At 30.0% G+C, this 11,405-nt stretch overlaps 1 long non-coding RNA gene across 2 annotated transcripts; it reads right to left on the minus strand.

Moving 5' to 3' along the window:
* Positions 1-475: 475 nt before the first annotated feature.
* Positions 476-8,161, minus strand: LOC122280413. Of its 2 annotated transcripts, XR_006229897.1 has the most exons (6): positions 8,069-8,161; positions 7,926-7,972; positions 5,641-5,690; positions 3,188-3,241; positions 1,490-3,095; positions 476-1,403 (listed from the first exon to the last, which is right to left on the minus strand). It is a non-coding gene; the product is annotated as an uncharacterized LOC122280413 (long non-coding RNA). The 2 variants fall into 2 exon arrangements; XR_006229898.1 differs by lacking the exon at positions 3,188-3,241 and having other exon boundaries at positions 1,490-2,087.
* Positions 8,162-11,405: the final 3,244 nt, after the last annotated feature.

The raw sequence follows: 11,405 nt of genomic DNA on the forward strand, positions 1-11,405 counted from the left end.
TAACAATACGACCTATAATAGTTTTCTTTTTTCGAGGAGTCCAATATTTATTTTGTTAGTTCCAAACATAATATTCTAGAAATTCTTTATACAGTAATCTCTATACATTCTCATCTACTTGATTTAATGCAAAAAATTATGTTAACATCGATTTTCTAGAACGATCTAAGTTGACAACATTGATTAGATCATCATTTGCTCGGAAAGTCACTGGGTGTTGATCCTCCAGATGTAAATGTAAACTATACACTGCTGGGTACATCTCATTAATAGTAAAGCCATATATCCTCCACATAACTTCGGGAGGAGCAATCCATAGGGCCGATTGGAATTGTTGGATTTCATCAACTTGTTAACTTTTTTGTTCAGAAATCAAGTTGAAAGCAACACGATCATGTCCTTTATAAATGTATTTATAAAGATATTTGACTGCTTTTATCGTAGAACAAATCTCGAGTTAATGTGACAGTCAAATGTTACAAGCAGATATGAATTATATGGAACAACCCAACGATTATCTAAATTTTGGCATCTGACTTTGACAGTTACTCCATTGTTTGAACGCCTATATATTGGGAAGCAATCATTTCTAACGATTGTAGCAAATGCTTAATTCTTTGGATAATTACTTTTGCAACAACCATTTTTTTTCATGCAAACATTTGATGGGTTTAACACTCCACATGGCCCATGCATCATATGCTTTACAACAGCGTTATGCAAGTGCAAGTTTATATTTTTATCAGGTATCTCTGTTGATACGATCTCGTCAAAAGATTCAGGCGCATAGACCTTCCAATCCTTCTATAAGATAATTAAAAAATGTGCATGTGGAAGACCTCTCTTTTGATGCTCAATAACGTAGACATATGCTGAGACTTTACCAAATATTTTCCTCTTGAATAATTGATCCTTTAATTCTTCTAATTTTGCACGAAAGACTCGAGCAACCAAATCAGGTTGATTCTGACTCTCCTCATGCAGATGTAGTTCATTTGTAATTTCTTTCCAATTTGGATTGCACGTCATTGTTAAGAAAACGTCTGGTTTGCCATAACGCTGAACTAAAGTCATTGCTTCTATATATCTTTTTCTCATGTCTCTTGGACCTCCAATAAATGATGAAGGCAGTATAATCCATTTTCCAATATTAGAAGCATTTGTTTCCCCAAGCGTAATTGTATCAACAATACCTTGATATAACTCTAATTGAATATGTTGTTGCTTCTTCCTAAAATAATCTAATCTTAACATCTCGATCTTAACATACATATCTACTACAAATTGTTGCAATAGTCGACCAGAAAGTAGCAAAATTGATCTGACATTTTCTCTGATTTGTAATTTGTAGCAATAATATTCACGGCATGAAACAACTGGATCCTTCCTTTTTCTGTTTGACGCTACAAAAGTTGAATGTGAATGAAACGTTACTAAGTTGGACGTACATACTAAATGAAATTTTTGAATATTAATACTGCAATCTAACCTCGTTGTTCTCTTGCAAGTAATTCTTCTGCAGTCACTGATTGTTGAGGATTTATTGATCCATTTGTTTCGTTATATGTAGATCTCCTTCCTCTACTAACCCTTTCAATCCCTTGATGCCAACCAATATCGCCAAATGGAAATAACAACGGATATTGCAATGGATCATAACATCCAAAATATTACTGAACTATATCACTTCCACCAGAATGGTTAAAGACAAAAATGCCACATCCTCTTAGTTGATCTTCAGCATCATTTTCTACCCATATTGCTGCAACTTGTGAAGATGTGGGTGCATTGAATACACGTTGATCTAGGCCAGCTTCTGATCTTATATGAATTATTTGATTTTTCAAATTTGGCAAATCACCAAGAGAGCGGAAAAAAATAGAATACGGATTGATGTAGAAAATATCAATGAGTTGAGTACAATTGATGGATACATTCGATTTGAATCAGAAATGCAATTTTCTAATTCATGTTCTGTATCATAGAAATACAACTGGAGATAAGAAGGACGATTTGAAGGAACCAAATCGTTGATATAGTGATAGATCTGTCCTTGAGTTCTGAAAGTATAGATTCCTCTATTTCTCCTGCAAAGATCTTTATCAAATTTCACTCCAAAGGATGTAAAAGCGAACTTGTTATTATAAGTTCGAATGTATGTTCTAAAATGTGTAGATTCATCTATGTTGGAGGTAAACAACGCATAAATCTGATCAGGAACATCATTTATGGCTAAAGAAATTTTTCCATCAGCACAGCAAAAGCCAGTTGTTTCATGGTGGAATCACTTTACTTTACAATGTATGCAGCTGGGGACTAATGGCAGAGAATATGATTCAGATGGCACTACCTTCAACAATTGTCTAAATCCGGCATAACCGTGATGCGACTAACCTATTTGGTTAAAAAATGAAAATAAGCAACAGACACAAGCTTGTCATATTGTTTAAATTATTTGAGTAAGGACATTACTGGTACAGTTGCTAGATTCGATGACTGAATTAAAAGAACCAACTATTTTATATTTGTTTCTTACCCCTACAAGGTGTCAGCATATTTGTATTGTAGCTCGACTCCTCTCGAAAAACATGTGGATCCTATTTGTATAATATATTTCAAAATCTCAGATGAAAAGAATAGAATGATGGTTGAATAAGAAATATCGAAAAATGATTAGAGGAGAACCTGCTGGATAAAGAGTTGATTAGAAGATTCGGAGACATTGTTTATGGATGAATTTGTCTTTGAATTAATGACACAGACTTCAACACCAGGAATAACACATACTTCACGAGACGAATCCTCTTCAACGATATCAATATGAACATTAGAATTTCGCTTTCTCTTTAATACTCTTTAAACAATACTAAAGTCTTGAATGTTGTCTGCATATTGGACATCATTGTTTGAATATTGAGCAATCGACGTAGTCATTTGATCACCAACAGATGTATCGATATCATTTATACGAATCAAGTTCCTTTTGGATGCTTTTTGTTTAGCATATCTTTCTCTTTGTTTTCTACAGATCTCTTCCTTTTTCTCTTCTGGTAAATCTCTATACAAGATTCTTTTTGCAGGTTCTTTTCCATGATCTTCAAAAAAATAGTTTACAAACTTAAATTTTACATAAATTTATATTTTTGTTTGTAAATTTTTTAAAAAAAAATTATTTACAGAATCTTACTACTTCTCATTATGTTAATGAAGGAAGTGATTGTTTCAACTGTTGGATATTGTTCTACACAAGTAAGATGAAAGAAATAAATAACAATTATTTCCTACACTCAATTAAATAAATAATCAAATGATAAAATATTATGAAATTGGAATCTAACAAAAGCATATTTCAAAATCACATACAAAAAAAATATTTTAGAAGCTATTTGTCAAACTTAATTCCCTATTTTAAGCAACTACCAACTATTTCTCTACTAATTATTTTAAAATGTTTCTCTACTAATTTTTTATTTCAATGTTATGATTTTTTAGTTTTTTATTGTTAATTTTTAGAGAAAAATGGATGATTTGAGTCTTGAGAAAATAAATCAATTACTGGGACATATGATTTGTATCAATTGGTCTTTTATTATACCTAGATCATTTAAATTTACACATTTTTAAAATTTTTAATTACTATCTTTTCAAATTTTGTATCTTTCAATTTATATAAATTAAGTGTTTGGATTTATATATTAGTGTGTCATCAGTGGATATATATGAACTTAGCTAAATAATAATAATAATAATAATAATAATAATAATAATAATAAAGCTAGATGTGCATCAATCATTCAGTAGATATTAATGAAGGAAATGATTGTTTCAACTGTTGTATACTGTTTTACATAGGCAGCATGAAAGAAATAAATAACAATTATTTCCTACACTCAATTAAATAAATAATCAAATGATAAAATACAATGAAACTAGAATCTAACAAAATCATATTTCAATATCACATACAAAAAATGTTTAAGAATAATCACACAATATTTTCACAATATTTAACTATATCTAACATTAGTTTAATATTATTATTAATTCAAATTAATTTATTCATTGTTTCAAGTTTATTTTTATTTATTCTTGCATTTCCCAATTGGGATCACGCATATTTGTGGTAGTTTGGGTCATTTCGGTATAGATTTTGTCAAAAAATTCCTAGAAAGAACCAATTAAAAATTATATAATAAAAGCTTCTATCTATCATTTTTATACTATTCACCATACATCATTTTTATTTTTTTTTCTGTTATTAAATATATAGTATATGGATAAAAGTAGAATATATTAATTAATTTAGAAAGAATAAAATTAAAAAAATAATATGACTTTTTCTTCCGACGAGGGACGCCCCCTAATATTAAAAGCTAATTAAGCCTAACAAAGGCGCATGAAAAAGACACTCACCTAATATACTCACTCATATATTTTTATTTTTATTTTTTTTTTATGTTTTTTTTTTTTTGTCAATCATTAAGTTGTGGTACTTGTAGTGTGGAGAGAGAACATAAACGTATGGTGTAGTACTGTAATAGGGACAGTGGAAGAGGAGTTGGATGGGTTATTGTTTGTGGAACAGTGAAGAAGAAAATGCCGTTTCCAATCTTTGAATTTTTGGATGCACCCACTGATTTGGTTGATGGGGAAAATAAAAAACTGAATTTACCCTCATCTTTATCGAAAATAAAATGATGACACTGGGGCTCCTTTATGTTCATTAGGCAATCCCTTCCATGCTTTTTTTAAGTTAACGTATACAATGTAATATTAATAGAAGAAAATTTATATTTTTATGTTTGTGTTTTTATATTTAATAAAATATTTTTATAGCATAATTTAATTTTAAAAATAAATTTTAATTTTTTTATATTCTTGCTTCATTATTTTCTTCTAATGTTTTTTTAAATATTTATCTCTTTCAAATCAAATAAAAAATTAAAAGTATTTATAGTATTTATTTTTGGAAAATTATATATAAAAATTTTACACCACACACATTCACCTAATTAATAAAAGGCTAGCCATGACATGTACACTGAATTAATAAAAAGCTATCCATGACACGTACGTATCATAATTTGTTCAAAAGTTGTAGTAAGTTGGCAAAAAGCTAGCCATTGGTTTGCATGTCATTATTATTTATTTTTTTAGGCAAATTTTTCTTACTGAAACTGTTCAGTTGATATTTATTTTGATATAGCTAAGTTTTTGATCAGTCCTAGACCTTGAGTATACTAAACCAAACCAACCTATTTGCAAGACTTAAAAAAAGAGACTATCTAAAAAAATTTTGACAGTTTTTTCTCCAGTTTAATGCATTTGTGTTTGCATTATTTGAATCTATGCCTAATTATAATATACCAATTAGAATGTAAAAGCAAAAAAATAGGTGAATTTGGTAAATAATATTGTTGATAACAGTACTGTGTTTGTTTTATATTGATTTCAATTTTAATTACCTATGAGTTGCTTTATGCCTCAATTCTGAAAAACAACATCAATGCTATTGTTTTATACTCTTTTTTTGTTATAGGTTTTTCTAGTAAGTTTTATGAATTCATGAAACTTAGAGATTGATGTAATGCATAGATAGATTATATATAATATAAATACAGAAAAGACAGTAAAACTGACCTTTTTAATATACCTTCAAACTTTTTCATCACTGGACTGCTTCACCACACCTATTTTGGTGAAGACATTAATATGTTATTTAATGAAATTAAAAATTCACAACACTTCAACTGAGCAAAAATATGAAAAAAGAAAAAATTACAAATAAATAATGTACAGTAATAACTAATTATACTAAATCTAAATAGGTGTGTATATAGTTTTACACCTATTTAGTAGTCTAGAGAAATGGCATGCATGCATGTGTGGTGGCTATCCTGATGTGATGTAGAGAATATTAGAAAGATAAAAATAAAAGGCAAAGTAGTGAAGAATATGTGCTAATGCCCTCCTCTTTTTACATCCCTTTTCCTAATTAAGATTGGAATCAAGAGGGCAAGGCCATATATATATAATTATATGTTGCTGGAATATTATTAATAAACCCAGTAAACATGCACGTGCAGTAGCTAGATTTATGCAGTTTATAAGCTTCATGAGTGTCGACCAATATTATTCATATTTGGAATTAATTTAATATTAATTCCATCATTATTTGGCCATGTATCAAATGTGATCTCATCATGTCAACAAATATAGGTTATGCAGGGCACTTGATGTTTAGTTTAAATGGCAAAAAATAGAGAATTTCAATGGTTTATAAGTAATTATATGGATAATGCATGATATTTATTATTTACTGTTTCTGAATTCCGAAGGGCAAAAAACGTGTGGTGTTAGTAAGCGGACCCACACCCGACTCAATAATCGGAAGCCCCACGTAGGTAGCTAGTTAAATACTTAACACTTGAAGTAGCAAAGAAAATTATATTTTCTTTGGAGCATGCAAGGTGGGAGAGGTTTACAAGAAAATGATGTCAGCGAGAGATCGCGTTTTCTCACGTGCACACGTACGCATTCAATCTTTTTCACCATATAATTACCATATATGAAATTGAGCACGGCTAAACAGCAGCCCCACACCCAACACACCAGTGTAAAATAATAGAGGATAAAATAGTAAATTCACTTTTTTTCATGGTGTGAAAAAGTGTGAGGCTACTGTGTAGATTTATTCTATGAAATTTGAGTAAAACTAAATAGGTGTAAAGCTATATTGTCATTTTCAATGTGCTTTACAGCTTGCATGATGTGATAGCTTGGCAAGGATTTTTTTTTTCTTCACATCAGTTTTACGCCCACATATATTTCTATCTCTCTTCGATTCTGATTTCCCTTCCTCTCCCTCCCCACCTCTCTTTCAATCTCCTTCTCTCTCAAACAACTTCATCTTCCATCTAGATCTCTTTCTTCGTCCCTATATTTCAATGATTTCGATGGCAGACTGTATTTCTTTCTCTAAACCCATTTTCGGCCCTCCATTTTTCATCTTGAGAATGAGTTAAGAAGTAAGGTAAAAACCTTAACTTATTTTACACCTCTTTCTTTCTCTCCCGCTTAGAAGCTCTCTGTTTTTTTTTTTTCTTGTTTCTTGCAAACAACATCAGATCTATATGTGCTCATTTAGATCTTTTAGTTTTCATTTTATTTTTTAGATCCTAGAGCTTCTTATGTTAAACATGGGTTTGCATGTTTTGAGTTTTGTCTTTGGGTTTTTTTTTTTTCACATTTTTCGTTTGATCGACTGGATGTTTTTTGGTTCTCATTTCATTTTTTAAAAAATATATAATTTTTGTGGTCATTTGATGGGGTTTTTTTATTTTATTATTTTTATTTTTTGCTTTTGTGGATTTGCATATTGTGAGTTCTGTGTGTTTGGATTTTTTTTATCTTTGTATCCTAAACTAATAATTTGATAAGTCTTGAAATGTTGATCGGCACATGAACTGGGCAGAGACACAATAGTATATATGCTGCTAATTAAGAATATAATCTGTTGAGAGCATGTATAAATAAGTATTCAAGTCGCTGACTTTTGAGCCAAATTTCAAACATCAAATTCTAATTTGCAAATAATATTGTTGATAATAGTGTTATTTTCATGGTTCTACAATCTATCACTATAGGATGAACCACTTCTCCAGATACTTTCTGACTTTTTATTACCTCAATTTTTTAGCTTGATTTTATGATTACTTATGTCACATTTTTCTTCTTATTATTGCTTGACTATAGAGATTAGGTTTTATTTCTTCTTGAGTTTTTGTATAAGTTTTTTAATAAATTCTATGGATCTCTAAATTTTATGATATTAGTTGTTTAATTTCTTAGAAATATGAACAAACATATCAAATGCATAGATAGACTATATATAATATAAACACACAAAAGGCAGTAAGACTGACCTTTTTAATGTATCTTCAAATCTTTGCACCACTGCACTACTTCACACCTGATTTGAGAGAGACAAAGCACGAATAAACATGAACAAACATATGTAATGCATAGATAGGCTTATACTATAAACACGCAAAAGAAAGTTACTCACTTTTCAATCTTCCTTGAAACCGTAGCACCAATTGACTGAAACTAATAGAAGGTATCAGTCACTTTTCAAATGTTTGCACCACTGCACGAAAGTAATAGAACAGTTTTCTTAAACCCCATTCAATGCCTCTTGAGTTCCTACGAAATGTCTCTTGGTATTCAAACTTTGAACATGACTATTGCACTACTTGGCCATTAGGCTACCTCATCAAGTGATTAAAATTACTAATTTATCCCTGCCTATACATATGGACATAAAAAGTAACTTATTGTAAATTATAACTTATACTGTATATTATAAAAATTTATTATAAATTTCTATTACATGTGATTAAAATCTGCCTTCACATATTTATAATTTATATTCTCTCTTTTTTTGTAGCTTCCATTCCAATGCATGGACAATATTCAAAAATTCAATAGCTGGCACATGTACAAAAGGGGAAAAATAAGAGCAAATGGGACTGTAGTTTTTCCAAATTATAACTTATTATAATGTTTTGCCATTATAATGTATAGGAAAAGACAATAGTATCCCTGCTTAGAGTCAGGGAATTTAATTTTCCACTGTTTTTCTCCAAAAATTTTAGTTATTATGTAATAGAATTCAAACATACACAAATGGCCACTAACGGATATACTTGTAATTTGGTACTGTATTTTTCAAGATTTTAAATTATTAGATAATGGAATTCAAGCAGTCAAGATAAATGGCTACAAACGGTGGCTTAATAGCTAATTAAGGAAACAATAAAACTAATATAAATGGCTACAAACGGTGATTTAATAGATATTTAACGGAAACAATAAAACTAACGGTGAAATAAGATTGTCTGTTAAAACAACAAAATACCGTTTTATAGATACTTTTTATATATAGAAGATATGAAATGGCTCTCTAAAATACTCTCACACTTTGTGAGACATTGTGTCGAATAGTTTATATTCAACTGTCTTTAATACTGGTTGGCACAATGGCGTATACAGCAAATGGTTCCACAATTGCATTATAGATTATACCTTTGATCAATCACAAATGTTGCAAGAAATATATGTGATTGATTAAATGGATAATATATAATGCAATTGTGGGACCATTTACTGTGTTTACTTCTCTAGCTGGCTTAATGTACAATGCAATTGCAAATAAATATAATAAATCATGTTCAAACTTTTTAGTTTATTAATAAACATAGTTACGAAAGAATTTCATAATTGTGAATATACAATTACTTATTTGTGCAACTGAATCTTTATAACTATTTAATTCACTGAATGAAATGATATTATAATTTGGTGGCTGCAATGCTTCTTCATTATCTAAAATTTCTTCAATGATTGTCCTTGAGTTTAAGATCCTTTAGTATTGATGGGTTTCAATTCTGTATTTAGAATCTAATGGCTTCATATAAGAATTACTGATGTAGTATGACTGAAATATATACAAAGTGTCATTGTGCGAATCAATATCTTTATCAAATATGGTGGCTTGCAGTCGATTTTCTTGCAAAATATTAAAACCATATATTTTCAATACAGACTAATACATGATTGTTATTATTATTATTAAGATAATGTTTTCTGTTATGAAACATAAAATTACAATTTTTTTATAAAGATAAGAAATAACAAGTACTATACCTCGACATTAATCAAGGTTAAGTTTTGATATTTTAACAGTGAATATTGTGTTGTACATTTTGGAGACTTGTCTGCTACAACCATTTTGATTTTTCAATTTCTTGTGTTTGGCAAAATGTCCTTGATAGATGTATAAAGCTTTCACATCTTGAACACTAATCATGTAAAAAAGAAAAAAATGAACTAGTATTTAAACTTGAACTTTTATAAAATAATGACAATAGAGATGTAGACTATTTAATCAACTTACTTGTATAATGTTAAGATGAAAATGCCAAATTTAATAATTCTCTATACACTATTTTTTGTGTAATTTTGTTGAGATCTATCAGTTGATATAAGCCTTATTAGATTTTTTACTGAAGTAGCAGTCTTAGCTCTTGATAATGCTACGTATAATTGTCTATGAGAGAATACAGGTTGTGGCAAATATATCCCTACAAAATCAAATATTTTGCCTTCTGCTTTGTTGATTGTCATTGCAAAGTTTAATCTAATAGGAAATTGAGTTCTCTTGAATGAGAATCCATTGTTTTCATCAGGATTTGGCAAGAATAAAATTCTTGGTATAAAAACTCTTTTACCACCATAATGACCAACTACAATTTCTGGATCAATGGTGTTATATTTAAAGTTGCGACCTATCATATGAGTTCCATTGCATAAGCGTTCTAAAGGATTAATGTTTCTAAGCAACATAATTAGACCATTTTTCTTAAGTAGCAATTCACGAGACGGAACCCCACTTAGTGTCAAAACATTCAAAAAATCCTCCATAATGCCTTCTTCAGATGAGCAGAGGAGCAATATAAAAAGTCAGCAGGCAAATACTAGTGGGTTATCAACAGTGGACCAAATCCCTCACATAAGGGATAAGATCCTTAAACCAAACTAGGGGAATTAATGGGCGAGTTGTGTTGTGCATTAGTGGGATACAAATCCACAGAATCCACAAATCAATGCCATTTGGTGCCCACTTTTCTACCACTAGTGCATAAAAGGCCTTTGAAACAACCAATAAATAAAGAATGGACCACCCTTTTTTGATTAAACACCACAAGAAAAAAGGACCATAATGTATGATAACTTAGCAAATATGGATTGCTGAGTATCTCAATAAGCTAAAGCTTAAAATGATGACTTACCTGAATCAGCTGCATCCCTGCTATCCAACTCATTATCATCGATGATGCTGAAAATTCAACAAAAAAAAGACATCACAAACCTTGACATGGTAAGTAATACAAGCCCAACAAAGGGAATAAGCAATTCTCCATTAGGTACATATATGCTTTAACCCCAATTATAATCAGCATCAACCTATCATCTAAAACACATGTAACTCATAAACTTCTCCTTTTTCCCACCTTTCAAGCACCATGAAATATTTCTTCGTTCACAATAAAAGCAGGAGGGAAGCGCTCATAGAACATGGTCAATAAGATTTAACTGCATTAAACCACAACAGTAGCCTTACAAATACACACATGCACGTTTCCATCTCTTCTATTTCTCCAAAATTTGATCTATTCTTCCCAAGTAATTCTTGGTACCAACTCATCAAGCTCTGAATTCTTATTGAAGCCAAACTCATTATTTTGTTATAGTATACATTATATACTCAAAACAGACTAACAACATATGCAAAACAATACCACCTAAACTGAATTTGGATTTGCAAGCGTGCCATTATAATA

The sequence above is a fragment of the Carya illinoinensis genome, chromosome 11 (genome assembly GCF_018687715.1).
Source record: "Carya illinoinensis cultivar Pawnee chromosome 11, C.illinoinensisPawnee_v1, whole genome shotgun sequence".
Classification (NCBI taxonomy): Eukaryota; Viridiplantae; Streptophyta; class Magnoliopsida; order Fagales; family Juglandaceae; genus Carya; species Carya illinoinensis.